The 19,843-nt window shown below is 32.4% G+C and overlaps 1 pseudogene; it reads right to left on the reverse strand.

The window, feature by feature from the left end:
- Positions 1–9,532: 9,532 nt before the first annotated feature.
- LOC132253149 (uncharacterized) overlaps positions 9,533–19,843 on the reverse strand; it is a 62,290-nt pseudogene continuing 51,979 nt past the window's right edge.

Consider the following 19,843-nt stretch of genomic DNA (forward strand, 5'->3'; position numbering starts at 1 on the left):
CTTAGATTTATAGGTGAGCATCAACATTTTTTTTTATTAGAAAGATATGTTAAGTGAAATAAATAAGTTTTGTGGCATAATATGTTGTATGTTAAAGAAATAAAGAAGCAAGAACCTTGAATCCATTAATCATTTCAAAATTAAGAGACTAGGCAAGTTTAACACTTTAGAAAAGTCATTTAGTAAAGTTATCTAATTAATGATCAATGTCTAACATGATATGTGTCAATATGAAAGTTGTGAGCTCAATCACTCCTATGACTAAGTCAAGCCTCATTATATAATATAGCAAGCATGCATTGCAATGACCAAAAGAGATTGCTCACTTTCTTCCATGATTATAATTTTTTTTTTATAATTTGAAAGGTATTAATAACCATAAACTCTAACGCCTTCCTAATGCTATGCACTTAATAAGGTTTGCTAAAACCATTGCTCATTCCTTCACAAGATGTTTTAATATCTCCATGGATTTAGCTGACGGTTTAGACCTTTCAAAGGGAAACAAACTATAATGGTTGTTATATATTGTTCGATACAATAAAATCACTTTTGTCCCTTAACATACCCTTATACAACCTCTACAATAGCTTGACTTTCATGGAAAAACGTTGTCAAGTTGCACTTATTATCAATACTTGCATATGTTATATTTAAGTAAATATCCATGCACACAATTAAATATTAAAATAAAACTTTGGTAAATAAATTAATTTTAATTATCTTTTTTCTTTTCTATTCTACATTAGTTTATTTAGATAAAACTGATTGTTTTATTCTACTTACCCTAGTTTAAGACTATATATTTTGTCTCTGGAATCTCTAATCTCATGATTTTTTACATCCATAAAGTCTCTGGGGGACTTTGTGAGAGGTCTTCCATGTATGTTGCTTATTTCCTTATGCGAGTGGAGTTACTGAATTATTTAAAAATTATCAATCTAATTAAAAAATTCATTAAAAAAATTGGTAATTTTTAGGCTAAAATCTAAGAACTACCTGTACAACCCATCAACCACCCCCACTGATTACTACTCAAAAAGTGCTATTTTATAGCTTGTAATTAACTCTTTTAAACACTTTTGAGTAGTAGTTATTACCTTTTAACTCAATTGACATGTTAAGGACCCTTGCAATCATTTCTAATCAAATTACGTTAAGTTTTGGTGTTTTTGATAGCTTTTTGATCACCAAAGCAATCCAAGAATGAGGGAGATCTTTGTATAATCCATGGAAAAGAAAATGGAAGCTCATTTACATGAAGAATCCAAGCTTTGGAGCTTCGTAGTTCTTTGCCAAAGCCAATCAAGAATGCAAGGAGGAAAAACAGAGGAATCTAACATGAAGAATTCAAGAGGACAGCAACTGTTGGACATATTTTGAGTACTTTCTGGATTCCATTTCATGCATACTATATGTAGTTTTGAAGCTTGGGAAGTCAGGAGTCCAACGCTTCAAATGGTGCACAAATTGGAGTTGAAATGAAGAAGTTATGGCCGTTTGAAGACAACTGCATCAAGCTGTACGAAAATTTCGTAGCCCAAAGCCCATTTCGCAGCTGCGAAATTTCGCAAGGTGTTTCGCAGCTGCGAAACCACCTCCAAGCACACATGTGCCACTTCGCAAGTTGAAACTCCATCTTCGCAGTTGCAAACCACATTGCGAAATCACCTCCAAGCCGCGAAACAAGTTGCAAATCATCTCCAAGTTGCGGAATCACCTCCAAGTTGTGAAATCACAAATTTAACTTGCAAAATCAAAGTTCAAACTTGCAAAATGGACAATTCAAACTTGTGAAATCCACCTGTGTAAACTCACATATTTGCCACCGACTAAGTTAGATTTTTTCTCAAGATATTTTGTGTAAATTTCTATTTTCTCCTTGTAATCAGTCAAAGATATTATTGGGATATTTCTTAGAAAATATCTTCTCTATATATATCTTTGAACCAATGTAAAGAAAAGAGATCCATCGGAGATCATAGATGTAATCTGACGAGAGGAGGATCATAGTAAGAAATATATCTACAGAGCACTTGCTCTGCTTTTCCTTCATATTTTTGTTTTCTCGTTATTTTTATTTCTAGCCAAACAAACTTTGAGGATGTTTCCTTAGAGGATGAGTGGCTAGGCTCTTTGTCTCTTGGAGTGAAGAAAGCCGGGTAAGTTTCCACATGCAAAAATTGGAAGTTTTGTTGTTTCAAGTTTTTAATGGAGAGAAAGTGTGACCTGTTAATGTTTTCTATCTTTTTAGTTAACTTAAAAAGCCTTGAAATCACCTGGGCCAACACTTGGTAAGGCAAGTGGACTCCGTCTATTGAGTTACACTAGTTTATCTCTTGCAAGCCTTTGGGAGGTGGTTTGAAGGTAGGATTTTCTAGAATAGCCAACACTTGGTAAGCTTTTGGACTCTAAGGAGACATCCATTAGTTATCTCTTACGAGCTTTTGACGGGTAATCCAAGGTTAAAGATCACCTTGAATGGCAAATGCTAGGTGAGCGGTATGAGCCATTGCAAGATGCATCAGTGACAGGGATTTAGTGTTTGAACCCATTAAGGGGAAACATCTGTACCACACCGGTTCGGGAAGTAACTATATGTTAAATCCCCAATGCGAGGAAAAGAAACAAGTGACCGGAACTCTCTTTTTGTATTAGGAACCTAAGCCTAGTGATCTGAAACTCCAAGAAACACTTTTCTTTGTAATTAAAATCAGTTACTATTTTTGGTTAGTTTAAAATCAAGCCTTTTCAAACATCTTTATGTTTTCTTTTAAAGCTAGCCTTGAAATGAAAAAGCACCAATTCAGCTTTGAATTAATATCAATTGTGGAGTGAAAACCCATCCCAGTGAACGATCCTAGAGCCACTATGCTATGCTAGCTGAGGCTATCCTAGTACATGGTGTAATAGGTTATAAATTTTGTTGATTACTTTCGTCTGAGGATCAAAATCAAGGTACACCAGCTAGACACGAATCAAATGGCGTCATTGCCGGGGACCATTGAGAGGACATGAATTAGCTGGTACACCAATTGGGAACGAATCACCCACCATTGGTAGTTTCACAGTATGAGACATTAAACTTTCATTTTCAAATTTGATTTAAGTGATTTTTAAAAATATAAAACCATCAAGATAATTTTTATATCTTTTGTTGTAAATAAAATAAGGAAAACATGATCGTCACTTATAATTTTTTAATAAAATTTATAATTAAATATGAGAAAAACATACATTTATAAATATTTTTAAATAAAAAATAATTATATATTACTATTTTTATATCCTTGAATATATCCAAATTAGATTTTGCATTAAATCATGGACTTTAAGATTAACTAAAGAAGAAACATGAATAAATTATCAATAATCATATCATGTCATTTTCCTAGTGTTGTTTTAAGCTGCTATAACACATGTCAAGTTCTACAAGGTCCTCCGCATAAAAGCTTGATGACAGTGATTCCAAAGGATATCCATGCCAATAGAGATATCTTAGCTCATAAGGAATTCAAAGTCTTTGGACAACTTTATTATCCTCCCTCATAGAAGTGGATTCCTGATTCAAATATATTTTGAGCAACCTAAGATTCTTCATCATAGCAAAGGATTTAGTAGTAATGTATATCCACTTTGGTATAGACAAGTCCAAGACTATGCCTTTAATTGCCTCCATTCCCTAACAAACAAGAGTAGACAAGACATAAAGAGCAAAATACATAGAAGCAAATTTCGATTTGTAACTTAAATGGAAAATGGTATTATTGAAGTTTACATATTCAAAATGTTATTTAAGTTTGAAAGTAGGTTCATCTACATTTTACTCTTACCATTTTTCTTATCGATACACGACTTATAACATGAAGATATCACAATCTACTCAATTTTCTAGGATCTTCACGAAATTCTTGTTCAACAATGTCACGTCCCAAATGTCGTAACATCCATATGTTGTTGTCTATAATACTGATGAGGCACTTATCATTGAGGACTCGTATTCCACTCTCCACAAAGAAGTTGCAAGCATCTAGGATTCTTGTAACAAAATCTTTGTCTTCTCCATTAAAGAAGCAAGCGACATCTCGGAATATTTGCTTTTGCGTGTGATCTAATTCACCGTAACTTCTCTTAAGCACATGTTGAATGTCTTGGGGTTAGGTTCTCGTTCTAGTTTATAAAATTCTCCCACTTATTGTCTTGCCATACAGGAAACAACCCAAAACTTTAAGACCCAATGGAAGACCATTAACATAATGTACCATAGATTTTTAAAGGTTTTCATAATCTTCTTTGGGATGGTTTTGTTTAAGAACATTCCAATTACAGAGTTCAATAGCTTCCTTGTTATCTAATTTCTTAACCTTAAATAATGCATCCATTTCATGTACCTCTAATAGATGCTTATCTCTAGTTGTTACAATAATTCTACTTCCTAAACCAAACCAATTATGATCACCAACTAAGGCTTCCAATTGGTTCAAATGATCGACATTGTCAAGCACAAGGACTTTTTTAAAGCAAAGCCTACCTGTTATCATACAAATCCCTTCATCAACATTGCTTATAAAGTTCTTCCTTCTTGGTAAGATATCATTAAGGAGTTGTTTCTGTAAAGGAAGTAGGCCCCAACTTTTGGAATCCTCTCTAACTTTAGCAAGAAAGCTAGTAATCATGAACTATGCGACAATTCGATTATATAAAACTTTGGAAATGGTTGTCATACCAATTTCTTCAAATCCATAGATCCCAACCATGCCAACATCATTTGACATAAAACTTTGGAAATGGTTATCTTACCAATTCCTTCAAATTCATAGATCCCAACCATGTGAACATCATTTGATAACGGATCTATCATATGTGGAAAATAATTTTCCATTTCTTGTAAATGATAATCCATCCTAATGAGCTTTTTGTCAACATGTGAGAGTTTTGGGCTAAATCTCATCAAAATAACGTGAGTCATATCCTCAATATAATCTGCCTCAGACCTGCCACCAGTAAGGCACATAGATGGGTGAACCAATAGACTAACAAACAATAGAAAACATGAAGTAAACTTGATAATATTGGGTTTCATATAAAAACTTCAATTATGGGCAAATAAAGTGTGTTAAAGGGATATGGATTAATTAGATAGATCATTCAAGCACCATTATAACACCATAAAAAAGAGACCTTCACTACAACAAATTACATGATTAGGGATGAAATGTTTTGTCTCCAACAATATTTCTTTTGTGGCTAAAAGGCTTTCTTGACAAAAAAAATCGTCTCGACAATTGTCTCCACAATTGTGTCACCCTATAGTTTTAGAGATGAATAATTACATTTCGTTAGGAAAACATATCAATGACAAAATGAAATCTCATGGCCAAAACTATTTGGCAACAAGTGTTTTTTGTGGTGTAAAGTAAAATGTTTTGTTGGGAATTAGATTTTCAAATATCTAGTAAACCATTTGGTGACACAAGATTTCATCAGGCAACAAAATTATTTCATCTCTAAATGTTACTTTATACATTAGGAGACAAAATATTTTCATCCCCATCATGTTGACATAGAGTTTCTACAATGAAATAATTTTATCTCCGAATATTTCCACTTACATTTAGGGAGGAAATATTTTTCGTTTCGAAATATTGACATATAGTTTCAATACCAAACAATTTTTTTCTTTAAATGTTTTCATCACAATTGGAGATAACATTATTTCATCTTTCCCACCTCCATTCATATTGGAAGATTACTCACCTCCCTTCTTAGATGATGTTGGCCTTTATTTGAAATTTTACACAATTATTTTCATAAGCTTCTTTTCAATTAGGGTCAGTCCTAAAATGGCATTTGATCTATCTCAAAACACATTTAAAAAAAAAAAAAAGGAAATCAAGAATAGTTGTTTGCAAATACCAACATATTAACCTAACAAAAGAATGGAAAGAAACAAGAAATTGACTAAATTTTAGTAGAAGGAAAAGAAGACATAACATGCATTATTTTGGATTTGAAACAATTAATATCTTTAATCAAAGCAATGTAAACCTTGAAATGAGACAATGTTGAAGACAATACATCATTGGAAAGTGTGTAATTATATGGTGTATAAGATCTTAAGAAAGAAATAAATGGTGAAGAAAAAAGAAATTATTTTATTGAAATGAACCTATTACGATTCATAAAGTTTATTACAATGAAATCTTACTTCTGACAATTATCAAAGATTACCATAGCAGTAAAAGCAATGTGTCTTAATCACACGTACAATTCCAAATATAACATCATCATTTTCATATATAAACACAAAAATCTCCATTCCTCTACAACAAAATGGAAATCTATGGTTTTTTTTTTTTGTTAACAAATTAAACAAGGGGTTTCTTTTTCACAATTCAAGGACAAAGATAAAGTTTGAAAGACTATTTTGAATAAAACAAAAGGACAGATGACATTTTAAAAGTATCAAATATTAAAGTCTCATTAAGAAACTTTTGCCTTCCATCTTGAGTCTCATCCATATGACTTCAAGTCTTAATACCTTTATATGCAACTCATATTTTGAAAGAGTAATGCTATATCATTTATAGAAAAAGCTCCTCCAAATGGAATCTCTTATGAAAAAAAACATCATATTTGTCTTTTATATTTCAATTAGTCACATGCCTAACCATTATTTTTTCCCACAATATATTTGGAGAAATGGTTAAGAAAATGTATGATTTTTTTTTCTATTTTAATTGATGAAAATGCACTACTTACTATTTCAGTTTCAAATACTTGATATAATTATCTAAAACCTTTAGTTGCTAGGCTGCTTTATTATTATGATGTGAAGGTCCTAAATTAGTAAATTAAATGGTCACTTAATTGGGAAGAACCATTTCAAATTCCCACATGACAAATCTGATCAAAAGGAAACATAACATTTTGACTTTTTAGGATAAGATGCATATGCCAATTATAACTTTTAATAGATTTCTATTTTATCAATATGTTTAAAAAATTGAGGATACTTGTAAGAGATTATGTGGAACAAGCTATATTTACCCTTTTATGTACATGCCATCCAGAAAGATAGCCCACTTCCCTCAAAGCTGCTCTCCAACTTCGTATCTCCTCGTCAAAACCTTTTCTTTCATGATCGACCATCTATCGTCCGTAACTACCCCTCTGAGTTCGCACAAGGGAAAGATCAACATGATGGAAAACTGGGAAAACAAATTTTCGCATTTCTTTCCTGCACTTCATGATCTTGACCAGTTCATCTAAACACCAGCTAGAACGGACATAGTTGTCTGAGAGAATTGTAAGAACCAACCTTGACTTCTCAATAGCGTGCAAAAGACCCAATGCAATATCGCCTCCCCTTAGATCATCGATTCAAATGCTAGCAAACATGAAGAACATTGGATTATGCTTTTAGCTTTATTTAGAAAACCAGAATTATGGGCAAATAAAATGTGTTGAAGGGATAAGGTCGAATCACTTGGCTCACATATTCAAGAGTTTTCATTATGCCAACATATACATTAACGATGGAAACTGTTGTCCTTTAATCATCATTTCTGACCACCATCCCACACAAGAAGAGCAATCACCTCCCTTCTTAGATGATATTAGCCTTTATTTGAAACTTAACACACATTCATCACATCTATCATAAGATGATATTTGTATCATAAAAATATAAATTATATACAAATTATTTTAACTTCAGTAACCGATTTAGTAAGCTAAGCATGCTCTGTTTCATGTGAATTTTAGGAGAACAGTATTTTTGTTGTGAAGAACATCCTACGGAGTCCCATTTCAGTTTTAACAGTTAGATTTTTCGGTTTGTGATAGGGGTATTTTTGTCAGTTCTTCCAAACACCACCTAGAACGGGCATAGTTTTCCGACAGAATTATGAGGCAAATCCTTGACTCGTCAATAGCTTTTAAAAGTTCTGCTGCAATCTCTTCTCCTCTTGGAAGCTCTTCATCATCCCTAAACAAAAATAGAATTATAAAATTCTTATAAGAAATAACATTTTTATGACTTCTATATGAAACCTTTTTTAAAAGTTATAAGGTTTTTTTAAAAAAAATAATAATAATTAAATAGGTATAAAAACTTTTATTCAACTTAATTTTATTTTTTTAACTCTTAAAAGTCAATCTAAATAAAATTTAAATATATTTGAAAATCACTTTTAAAAATTTTAAAAGTCACTTAAAAATAATTTATGAACATTTTTTTTAATTTAGGTTTAAATACTAAGTGATTCTTTTTAAAATCATTTATAATGTAAAAATATTTTTTTTATGGATAAAAACATTACAAATAAAAAACATTTTAGTCACAATTAATTTGTTTTTTAATTCATAAAATTTCATTTATTGTTATTTATTTTTTGGGATTTAATTCTTTACAATTATTTTTGAGTGTTTATAAAGTATAATTAGGTCATACCCAAATTTATTCCTTTTAACTGTCTATTAGGTATAGGTAGCGTGAAATTTTGGCCTCTCTCCACCTTTCTTCGCTTCTGACATTCTCATGCATTGCTTCGTCAACTCCAACCACATAGCATTGGAATGTCAGCTGGAATATTCCAAGTCCATAAAACCAAAGTTTATTATTTAATATTTTTTAGCACACCACTCATGACTCTACAACTTTCCTGCCAACTTAATTTATTGACTTGGACTTTGAGGGTTTGGTCAAATGCAGCAACTTAGTTGGTAAGTGTCTTTTGTCTAAACCATAAATTCAAATGATCCAGTCCTACGTTTTAATTTACAAAAACCAGTGATTTGTTTTACTAGTTATTTTAATTTAAGGAAGCAGAAAAGGGTTAGGCTCAAATTTGGAGTTCTTTCGGTGTGGGTTAGGCTCAATTTGTGCCCATGCAATGGAAATGGGTGATTTTCTTTTTTTCCTTTTCCTTTATCTTGTTGTAGATCTTGTGATATTGTTATTAAAATAGAACGTAAAAATATAAATTATATACCAATTATTTCAACTTTAGGAAAAAACGTTTATTTTAATTTAAAAAAAAAAAAAAAAAAAAACTCACTTTATCTCAACTGTATAAGACTTCATAAAAATTATCTTATTTGCAAAATATTTTTAGATGTAAAAGTAAAAAATTAAACAAACCATTTCGTGACCTTTTTCCACAAGTATCCATTTAGATCATAGTTTAATTTTAAAATATAAGAATAAGTCAATTACTCTAAACTATATCATTTATAATTTTTTTAATTATTAATATGATACCTAACCTTCTATGAATGGGAATAAAATATGGAGAAGTAAAAAATTGTCAAATCAAGATAATTTTAAACTATGCTATTTCAAACTTTTCTAATACAACATGATATTTTATCATGTCTAAAGAAATTGGAATGGCCAAAAGTTGTCAAATCAAGATATATCTATTGTGGACATGGCATTGGGAGGCATCTTAGCATTGTATTTATTGAATAGAAAATAAATCATGAAAGCTGAATAATACGAATATTCAATGAAATCTTTGGCATGTTATTTCTTTGCAGCTTCAACATGGTGGCATGTCGGATGGAGGAGGCAACATTTGAGCTTCTGGGTGTTTACCATTTTTCACTATGAACACAGTTTCCATGCCCCAAGTCAGATGGCGTTCTACATGGCAGTGCATGAACCACACTCCTGCAATACAGAAAATACACAACATTACACCTATGTTGGCAGTTTCAAGGGTTTTTTTTTTTCATAGAGGACATGAGTGCTTGCAACATACCAGGGTTGGATGCCTCGAATCTGATTGCAACCCAACCATTCTTAGGAACAGAGATGGTATTCTGATGGGGAGGATCCACCAGATTGTAGTGCAAAGGATCCCTATTTTCATCGAAATTCCCAAATCCCCATCCAACAACATAGAAACTGTGTCCATGGAGATGCATGGGGTGGGTTACCCCTGCAACCAAGTTTGTCCCTTGCAAAACAATCTCCACTGTGGAGTTATACTCAAGCACCCTTACTTCTGTTCCGGCGCTCGGCAATTGATAGAGTAATGGAAGATAATATGCTGTAAAATCAAACACCACTGGTGGAACGCTAGGAAATTTATCTCCATATACACCATTGATGTTATAATAGTAAGCTTCCAGTATGTCAACTGTAGGGGTATGGAAGCTTATGTTGTTTATACTTGCGGCAGACCGCGTCCCATTGGCCCCTGAACATGAATCATTGACGCATGGGTACGAGTTTATAGAAAGAGTGTAAATCAGTTTAGTGCTCGTGCTCAATGGGACATTGCAAGGATGTTCCACATCTGCTAAGCTTCGGAGGGTGGCCATGACTTGAAGCGATGCAATTGTGTCATTGAATGCAGGTAAATGAGGCAAGAAGGGAGGTGAAGATGGAGTGTAGTATCCCCTGTACTGTATAATAGCTGTGGTGGTTGTGTTATCAAAAATATTACGACCTGTCGGGGCATCGGAATAAGTTTTAGCCGCCATGTAATAGTGATCCGGGCGTTGGTTAGCTTCTAGTAAGACATCGAAGGTTTGGCCAGGAAATATTGTGATATAATCTTGTGTCAATGGTTTCGTGTAGCTACCATCTGTTCCAACCACTGTCATTTTATGCTTGGCAATGGAGAAGAAGAGAGGCTCATGCAAGGCAGCATTGATTATGCGAAGTAGATAGGTCTTTTCATGATCCACTGTTAGCTTGAATGTGCCTGTAATTAGAAAGGGAAAGTTGTATACTTATGACTAACCAAAAGAAAAAGAAAAAGTTTCCATGAGGATCCACCAATTATGAAGTGATTGATTGATTAGGGGTGTAAATTTGGCTCCATATTTCAAAATTATATTTGGACTAGCCTTTTCTCATGTGTTAAATCATGGCTCTACCATTCTCATAACTATATTCCTCTTTCTTAGCATTAAGCTTTAGATATGTTGATGTTAATAAGAAATAGTACTATGGTCAACATACAAGAAAATGAAATTGTGTACAATTTTAAAATGGGAAGTTAAACTTAATTTGTACTTGATTTTGAGCATGGAAGTAGATCACCGGGTTGTCCATTTATCAATAAAGAATCAGAGGCGTTGGCATCAGCTCCGTTTGCAAGCCCTTTATCTCGAATTGCATTCACATCAATCTTCCACCATTGTCCTGCATTTCAACAATTCCAATAATTTTAGATTTTGCTATGCTGATTAATTCATAATATGTAAATTAACATTTAAAAGTAACAACACTTATACCTAATATGATGAGAACTTCTGCATTAGGTTTGTGAAAAGGATACTTGGTTCCATTCTTAGGATAGACGATTATAGCTCCATGAACGGTGGCTCGGGTCCAGTCACTGTGAGCATGCCACCATAAAGTGCCTTCCTCAGAGGAAAGGATGATCTTCTGACTAAACTTTGACCCAGGCTGAATTGGGCATTGTGTGATATACTCGGGACCATCTGTCCATGGATATCTAGGCATGTTCACCCCATGCCTACAAAACAATAACTATAGGTTAAAACTAGTACTTACTTTTTAACTAACAAAAGATGGCATGTAGCAACATATTATCATAGTAACAAGCGGCATCTACTATATTTCAATGGAACTAAAGCAAATAACCCTAAAGTATTGTTTTAAATTTGACTTTATTTGCAAAGCAATATATTGCAACCCCCTCTTAGAAATAAAAGAATGTATGCCATGTAGGCATGTTGTCGACGCTCTTTCTCCGAGACACGCTCAAGACCTACCAGTGAATGGTGACATTTTCTTTTCCCCTGTTATAAACGTCGACAATGATCGTCTCTCCTTTCATAGCATATATAGTTGGTCCCGGAAATTGTCCATTTACTGTTAACATTTTCTTGGTGCTACAAAGCCTTGTATATGAAGCTTCCCTCACCTGCAACCAATTAAAAGTTAACCAGGCAACCTCATCCCAAAATAAATATTACATGCATGAATAGTTGCATCAATCCATTCATGCAAGTGTATAACCACTTAAAAATTGATAGCATGCATGAACGACTCAACGACACCAGAGTAAAGGGTCGTAATGTGGAAAATGAGAGTCATACTGCTCCCTAAATATTATAATCAGAAGGTGACGTTAAGGCCAGAATCATATATAGTATTTACCACAAAAGTATGCCGACGGGTTGAAGCTTGGCAATGGATGCCACCACCAAAAAGTTGAAACACTAAAATTTGTAAGAGGAAAACCTTCATGATCAGCCACATCTTCTTTGGAATAAAAGCCTCCTCTCTTTTCCTAAACAGAACTCCTTCAATTTTCTTACTCCTTTTGATGTGTTTCTTTCATATATATGATTCATTATATAGTCATGATAATTTTGTCGGGATTCCATTCTTCCTCTCCACGTTTCAATATAAGAGAAAGTGATTTGAATGTGTATTGGCTTTTAATGTTCTTTGACCACTTCAATGAGCAGGACCACTATATACAATAATGATATTTGATCAATTACCAAATTAAAATAAACCAAATGCGTGAAGAAAGCTAACAATTGTGAAAAATTCTTACAGGTTACTTCCACGTTATTTTAGAATAAATTTAAAATATTCTTTCACACGTTATTTTGGCCTCGCGTATAAACTGTTTTTCATAGACAACTCCTTTTAAGAATTATTTTAAAATTATTTTTGTAAATATTATTTAGCAAACCCTTATTATTCTCACTTGTTATCGTGTTACTTAAGACAATCAATAGTGCTGAACCGATGATTTCGGCGGTTGGGGGGCAAACATGATTATTGTTTTGGTCTGGATGGGACAAAGTTGTTTCCCAATTTTTTTAAAACTTTGAGAATTGAGATTATAAAAGACATGACGATAAGCTAAGTTGGTATTTCAGAATTTTCCATAAAAAAACACAAAACTATATTTTGTAAATAGTTGAAAATAGAATACCAACCCCTTGTATGTTGTGAATCACTTAAAACATCAATTGGGAGTCATAGTATCTTTTTTCTCAACAAAAAGCAATTTAATAATAATAATAATAATAATAAATAATTATAGATTTAAAAAAACGTTTTTCAAAACAAATGCAATCTATAATTTATTTGTTCGTATGATATGTACATCTTGATTAAAATGGTTTTAGTTGGCTTACACAAACCATCTAAAAAAAAAAAGTAAAATAAGAAATAATTCAAACTTCCTTGTTTGGTTTATTGTATCATATACAAAGAAAAATCATTATATAAATAAATTATGGAAAGATTTATATATTTTTAAATTATTTATAAACAGAAAAAATGATGAATAAATTTTAAGATGTGTAAAAATTTGATCAAGTTAATTTAGACTTTTTTTCTCACATTTTCTTTTAAAATTTTGGAATAAATTTCCTACTATTTGTGGAGCTTTAATATAAATTTTTGCTCCATATGATACATATTTATTCAATATTTGGTTAAATTATTTTGAATGTATATTTTTACCTTAACAACAAACTTGACTTGAAAATGAAAATAGTTTAGTTGTTAATTGTGACACTCGAAGATCAAAGACACCATGGTCATTTCACTTGTCAAACCCAAGAGTCCAACATGTAAATGACCTTAACTAACAAATCCAACAAGTAATTAGTTGACAACTTCCTTAAATTGATTCATAACAATGATTAGAGCATAAATAAATAAAAAATCTAACCCAAAACTAATTAAAAATATCTAAATAATAAATTCAAAGATCATCCCAAAGAATTCAAAGAGTTTTAGAAATCAATACTAAGTTCAATCTTAATTTAAAACTCCTAAATAATTAATTGTAAAGTATATTTCAAAATAAACACCCTTCTTAACTCGATTTCTCCTCATTAATATCACTTGTACCTAAAAAGTGAAATAATAGAGAAGAGTGAACTTAAAACTCAATTAGGAAAAATAGTTTAATAAGGAGGATCAAGTATAGTACAAAGTTAAATCTTAGGAGCTATCGCATCTTTATAAAAAAAATTGATAAGTAGGAGTTCATTTAATTCAATAATTAAATTCGCTTTCTTCAAAAAATTAGGCACTTTCAATTTAAAGATAAAACTAAATAATATACTTTGCATACTTAAATTATATTTTAAAAAAATTATAAACAAACATTTTACTTTGACTTATTAATAATAACAGTGTGCCCAAATAGTAGAAATTGCTTTAGGTGGCTATATGATCAAACCAACTTTTATTATTCAGTAAAGAAACTCTCAAAGATTTTTTTTTAAATAAAAATAAAAAATTATTTGAAGTTATGTGTATAGTTATTATTATCAATTTTATTTTCCATTCTCATTCTCATTATTACCTAAAATTGAAATGGAAACAAACATTCACTTTACACTCTTTAGTGCTTTCAAACATAAGAATTGGAATTGACATATTTATTAGTGCTTTCAAACATAAGAATTGGAATTGACATATTTATTACTAATCAAGGAAAAATAGGCATCGAAATAAAGTTCATGTTTGGTAATTGCCTTTAAAAATAATTTTGAAAAACAATTTTCAAGAATTTTTTTAAAAAATTGTTCAATATCTTGTAAAAAAAATGTCTATTTAGGAACTTGAAATGTTTTTAACCCACTTTATATGTTTTTACATATGTTTATTTGTAGTGCTTTATTTTTTTTATCATTCCCCATATTTGTATAATTATTTTTTAAAATAGCCAAAAAACAACTTAAAATAATTTAAAAAATGCTATCTAAAGACATCATATTAATAGTTTTTAAAAGCAAAAAACTATTTTCTATTTTTTGATTGTCAAACATGGTTTCCTGTTTTTTTTTGTTTTTGTTTTTGTTTTAGAGAATAGGAAATTGTTTTAAAAAATGGTTACCAAAAATATCTATTCATTCTCATTCCCCATTCCAATGTACCAAATATGAGCTTAATGACTTATATTTTATCCAGATTTATATTGATATACAAAGAAAAATCATGTTTCAACTAAATGCATATGAACTAATATTAGAAAAATCACTTTTAATAGGGTTGAAAGAAAATAAGTTAATATTAAGTAGTTGAACATTTGCTCAATTGAGAAGTGTTCCTAAATTTCAAAAGTAATATTTGTAGGAAAAATTTTGATTACTTTTTGGAATACCCAAGATCGGGAAAAAAAAAACAATCAATTGTTTCACCATTTAATTCTTTACCCCAAGTCATGAATGAAACCACACTAAAATCGAGAATCACTCTGTTCCACAACACATAGTCTTTCACCTTCTTTTTCAATGAACTTTTCTTCCAGAGTTCTCTCAATCTTTCTGTTCTAGAGAAAAGTTTATTGGGGTGATTTTTGGGTAATTTCTAGTAGTTTCAACAACTAGAAAATGCTCCACCCTTGTCTCTTATTTGGTTAGATCAGGTTAGGTCACACCAACTTGGGTGCCCACCCAACTCCAACAATATTTAAGTATTTAATCAAGTAAATGATTGAATTACTATGAACAAGTTTAATGATCAAAACAAAAATTGTACTCTTTTTTGTTTTAATATAAAATCCAACCTCTAATTGAACAAATCATTTACCATTTAAAAAATATTCTTAATATCTTCATTTTCTTTTTGTGTTTTTGAAAGTTCATTTTTATTTTAACTAGATCAAATAATATTTGTATAATAATGCCTTTAATCTACATTTTTATGAGTAATACCAAATAAACATCTCAACAAATATTATATAAGATGATCATTAATTTCACTATCTTCATTTTATTTATGTTATTCTTCTTTATCCAATGGATTTAATTATTTGTTGTAAAATGAACAAGGACCTCTATAGTTATAATCTCATCTAAAAAGTTGGGGAAGCTATCTCTACATTTGTGGTTCATGCATGAAATAAATTGTTTTTGTACTTCCATCATCAAAGATGCATGTATGTCTAAGAATGGCAAAAGAATCTAAGGTTGGGAAAAGAATGAAAAGAAATTTATGTTTTGTTTAATTCATTTGATTTTTTTTTTCTATTCTACATAAAAATTCAATATATAACTTTTTAACTAATTTTAATTATATTTTTCTTTCATATTTTTTATAATAAATCAAATTTTAATTTTTTTTTTAAATATTTCAACAATAAAAAGGTGGGCATAATTAATTTAAAATCCTAGGATATCCTAACAACCTAACCTTAAAATTTTCTTAAATAAATAATCACTTCAGTCATATATTTTCTTATTCCACCGTATTGTGATTGGCACCTTAGTATTTGTTATACTTTGAAGCATTTTGGTATGATTCTCATATCATAATAAGTCATTTTTGAAGCAAACCCATCATGCTTGATAGAAATCCCTCTTGCTAAATGAACCCAAGGTTTCTTATTTGTGAGTATTGGTACATTAATTTATATAGTTTAATATTGATAATTTTGTTTCAATCATTTTAACTTAGGGATTTTTTAGATTATATCTCACTCTCCTTTGAAAACTCGAAGTTGTCGCGTGATCAACTGGAATAACAAAGGTAAGTATAGAAAGGTCTAAGAAAGACAAATTAGAGTTAATGAAGGTTGGTGTGAATGTCAAGTTCTTAAACTGAGTTAAATGTTTTTTAAAATAGTTTTAAAAACCTCCTAGAGAATTCTAGTGCTATAGAGAGCACTTAAGCTCTCTCTAAAGCACTCAAGTGTGATAGAATTCTCTACAATTCTAAAGCTTTGATTTTCCAAATTTTAAAAGCTTTAGTTTGGGAAAAATCTAAATCCGATCCACTAGGATCTTGGCCCTATAAATACCTTGTCTAAAGAGGATTTTCTCTTTTTGATGTAAATGTTTCAAAAAAACCTAATTTGCCTTCTTGTTCCCAGAACTCTGAAAAATGATTGTCTTCGCTTTTGCTAGGTTGAGAAAGAGATTCGCATCTCCACAAACACTAAATTATGATTCACTAGGAGCACAAGCGGTGTTGTACTACAAATGTGAAGTATAGTAGAGGTGATGGGGAGTAAGACTTAGGGATGACTTCGACTAGATAAAACTGTGCACTATACTTTTGAATAGTGGATTTGTAATTAGATGTTTCTGACCCCATGGATTTTACATCTGCATGTTGTATAAGTGGTTTTCCATGTAAAAAATCTTGCATTCTTGTATTGAATATTTTTAGGCTTTCCTAAATCAAACAAATTAATTTTTCAAAAAAATTAATTTTTGAGCGTAAGAGGTTCAAACACCTATTCACCCCTTATAGATGTTACCTAAACTAGATCAACTAACTTTCAATGAGGAAAACTCAAATTACAGAATTTGCACTTTTGGCCAACGCAACTAGGCTTAGACAAATTGAAGAATAACTTCAAATCAACCAACTAGCCTTTCATCCATAGAGGCCTTCTCCAATTTGAAGATTATGAAAACCTCTCAAAGCATATCTAAAGAAAAATAGGAGCATTGGCTCACCCTTAGGGTTCCTTGGAGAGGCTTTGATCTTTATTTTCTCCATGAGTTATTGAAAGGGTCTTTAACAACTTGGATTGGATTGGATTGGATGGACCACTTATATGAACTAAAAATGATAAATATTGTAACTACTCAAAATACATTTTCACAAAATTGCCAACATGTAGATCATTTTTAGTTAACCAAATCTTAAAACATTAGTCACATTAGTCACATTAGTCACATCCATGGCCAAAATTAAGTGAAGAATAAGCACAGATAGAAGAGGATCATCGGGACGCTCTCCTTAGCTCTACCAAGCTAGCTAACAACCTTGAACAGAATATTGGTCGAGCAGTCCATGACTACTATTAAAAGGAAAAACCTATGAAAAAATATGAAGAACAAGAAGCATAAAAAGAAAATATAGGCTCAAATAAAATGGTTCAATTTGGGAATCAACTACTATGCAATAGATGACTAAATTCTCAGCTAGATTCTTACGAGTTCTAACCCCTAAAAGCATCAAATGCAGAAGAAAAACCATGCAAAAGGTAAACCAGTAAGACAATAACAATATGATAGTTTTCATCTCTATCTTTCAAGTTTGAGCATCTTGTGCTGATGCATCCTCTCAATGTAGAAGTGGCTTGCTTCATTATATCAGCATTGTAAAGAGAAAATGTGTAAGCTCACCATAATCTTTAATAGTGAAGATACTTGAATTCTCATCTGTAGTGTTGCGCTGAAATTCTGGTTGATTGCCTTATTTCTCATCTTGTTCTTATAGTGGATGAACCCCACACTTCTTCATCTCATAAGATGGGCCATAGACTTTGAATGAAGCCTGAATTTGACTCAGTTTATTTAGCCAATTGGCGTGGCCAATCCCAATTCGAGAAATTGGTTGATACCTAAGCCACATGTGATCTGATTTAATGAATCTGTGTCCTTCATCCGAAGAATTCTGGTGTTTTGGATTGATGAGAGCAAAAAGGTGAACAGTTTTACCTTGAGTCAAATTCAAATAACAAAATATATTACCAGGGCAATCATGGAAAACACCCTTAACTACAAAAATAACACACACAACCAATCTCATCAACCTAGTATTACACCAATTTGGAGGTAGATGTACTGTTGTTGTGGAGCCTAGTGTCACGAGATGCTTCAAATGACCCTCCCCATGGGCTTATATAGAAGGTGGGAAGCTTCTAGAGACCCCTGGAGACATTTATACTTAGCTACAAAGTGGAAGACTATGGAAGCTTCTAGAGAGGGTTAGAGATGTCTACACATCTCTACACTTGGCTAGGAGAGCATTGGAATAGTGTGGGGGTATTCTAGAATCTTCCAAAGTCATCTTGTACATACCCTTGTACATAGACTAGTATAGGAGCTTCTAGATTATTCTTGATTTGTAAGGAACCCTCCAATGTTCTAGAGAGTTCCATTGGTGCCCATAAATAGGTGAAGGCCTCATTTGGCCAAGGCACCACCCAAATCACTTCCTAACCAAGCAATTGAGTTCCCAAAGCACTTGTAAAGCTTCCTTTGAGCAATAAAAGCATCCATCCTTTAAGTATTTCCTACTACACCCTCTAAAGCTTCTAAGTCGGGTGCATCTTAGCCTAGCAAGCTAAGCATTAGGAGTAAGGCTGACTTAGCAAGATCAAGTGTCTTGACTTGTCTAAGTCTCACATAAGTTTAGGAAAAGACTAAGTCTGTCACAGTTGGTATTAAAGCACGGCTACAAAGCAGGCACAGTAAAAGAAGCATGTTGGGGTCCAACATTGAGGACGCTAGCGAGCAAACTCATGGGAAGGAGACCGAGCCTACTGCACGGGGCATGGGCAAAAAGGATAAATCTCTTGATCCCATAGCCAACATAGAGGCAAGGCTAGCCAAGGTGGAGCTAGCCATGGTAGACACCCGAGAAGATGTGGACTTGATCGAGCAAAGCATGGAGAAGGGCTTAGAGAATCTAAGGGAGTAGATCCAAGACCTTCTTGAGGGGATGCTAGTCTCACAATTTCAGCTAGTGTCACATGAGGAGTTTATGTCTTTCCAAGAAAAGGTCTTGAGCATGCTTGCTAGCATGGAGTCAAGGATAGAGGCCTTGGCCACTCAAATGGAGTCCCGAGACTAGGAGGTTAGGTAGGAGTTGGTCATCTACAAGGCTGTTGTGTCAGCACGGGTCATGGCCACATAGAAGGCATCTAGGGTGGAGGTGCCGAAGCCACAAGGGTTTAGTGGCAAGCGGGATGCCAAGGAGTTGGACAACTTCTTATGGCATATGGAGCGATACTTTGAGGCTATCGCATTGACTGATGAGGAGGCTAAGGTAAGGACTACAACCCTCTACCTTACTGACACAACTACTCTATGGTGGCATCAGAGGTTCACCGATATGGAGAAAGAAATTTGCACCATA

Source organism: Vitis vinifera, chromosome 18 (genome assembly GCF_030704535.1).
Source record: "Vitis vinifera cultivar Pinot Noir 40024 chromosome 18, ASM3070453v1".
NCBI classification, from domain to species: domain Eukaryota; kingdom Viridiplantae; phylum Streptophyta; class Magnoliopsida; order Vitales; family Vitaceae; genus Vitis; species Vitis vinifera.